Here is a 1,780-nt window from a genome sequence, read left to right on the forward strand (position 1 = left end):
TTGTCTTTTCGTCTTTTTTATAGTTTCCTTTGCTGTGCAAAGCTTTTAAGTTTTATTAGTTCCCATTTGTTTATTTTTGTTTTTATTTCCATTGCCATTATCTCTGGGCTTTCTATCCTGTTCCACTGATCTATATTGCTGTTTTCGTGCCAGTACCATACTGTCTTGATTACTGTAGCTTTGCAGTATAGTCTGAAGTCTGGGAGCCTGATTCCTCCAGCTCCATTTTTCTTTCTCAAGATGGCTTTTGCTATTCGGGGTCTTTTGTGTTTCCATACAAATTGTGAAATTTTTTGTACTAGTTCTGCAAAAAATGCCATTGGTAGTTTTATAAGAGATTGCATGAATATGTAGATTGCTTTGGGTAGTATAGTCATTTTCACAGTGTTGATTCTTCCAATCCAAGAACATGGTATATCTATCTGTATCATCTTCAATTTCTTTCATCGTTGTCTTACAGTTTTCTGCATACAGGTCTTTTGTCTCCTTAGGTAGGTTTATTCCTAGGTATTTTATTCTTTTTGCTGCAGTGGTAAATGGGACTGTTTCCTTATTTTCTCTTTCAGATTTTTCATTATTAGTGTATAGGAATGCAAGAGATTTCTGTGCCTTAGTGTTGTATCCTGCTACTTTACCAACTTCATTGATTAGCTCTAGTAGTTTTCTGGTAGCATCTTTAGGATTCTCTATGTATAGTATCATGTCATCTGCAAACAGCGACAGTTTTACTTCATCTTTTTCTGGCTTGGACTCCTGTTATTTCTTTTTCTTCTCTGATTGCTGTGGTTAAAACTTCCAAAACTATGTTGAATAATAGTGGTGAGAGTGGGCAACCTTGTCTTGTTCCTGATCATAGTGGAAATGGTTTCAGTTTTTCACCATTGAGAACAATGTTGGCTGTGGGTTTGTCTCTTATGGCCTTTATTATGTTGAAGTAAGTTCCCTCTGTGCCTACTTTCTGGAGGGTTTTTATCATAAGTGGGTGTTGAATTTTGTCGAAAGCTTTTTCTGCATCTGTTGAGATGATCATATAGTTTTTCTCTTTCAGTATTTTAATATGGTGCATCATATTGATTGATTTGCATATATTGAAGAATCCTTGCATTCCTGGGATAAACCCCACTTGATCATGCTGTATGATCCTTTTAGTGTGCTGTTGGATTCTGTTTGCTAGTACTTTGTGGAGGATTTTTGCATCTGTGTTCATCGGTGATATTGGCCTGTAGTTTTCTTTTTTTGTGACATCTTTGTCTGTTTTTGTATCAGGGTGACGGTGGCTTCATAGAAGGAGTTTGGGAGTGTTCCTCCCCTGCTATATTTTGGACGAGTTTGAGAAGGATAGGTGTTAGGTCTTCTCTAAATGTTTGATAGATTTCCCCTGTGAATCCATCTGGCCCTGGGCTTTTGTTTGTTAGAAGTTTTTTAATCACAGTCTCAATTTCAGTGCTTGTGATTGGTCGGTTTATATTTTCTATTTCTTCCTGGTGCAGTCTGGGAAGGTTGTGCTTTTCTAAGAATTTGTCCATTTCTTCCAGGTTGTCCATTTTATTGGCATATAGTTGCTTGTAGTAATATTTCAGGATCCTTTGTATTTCTGCAGTGTCAGTTGTTACTTCTCCTGTTTTCATTTCTAAGTCTGTTGATTTGAGTCTTCTCCCTTTTTTTCTTGATGAGTCTGGCTAATGGTTTATCAATTTTGTTTACCTTCTCAAAGAACCAGCTTTTAGTTTTATTGGTCTTTGCTATCGTTTCCTTCATTTCTTTTTCATTTATTTCTGAT

Source organism: Physeter macrocephalus, chromosome 10, assembly GCF_002837175.3.
Source record: "Physeter macrocephalus isolate SW-GA chromosome 10, ASM283717v5, whole genome shotgun sequence".
NCBI classification, from domain to species: Eukaryota; Metazoa; Chordata; class Mammalia; order Artiodactyla; family Physeteridae; genus Physeter; species Physeter macrocephalus.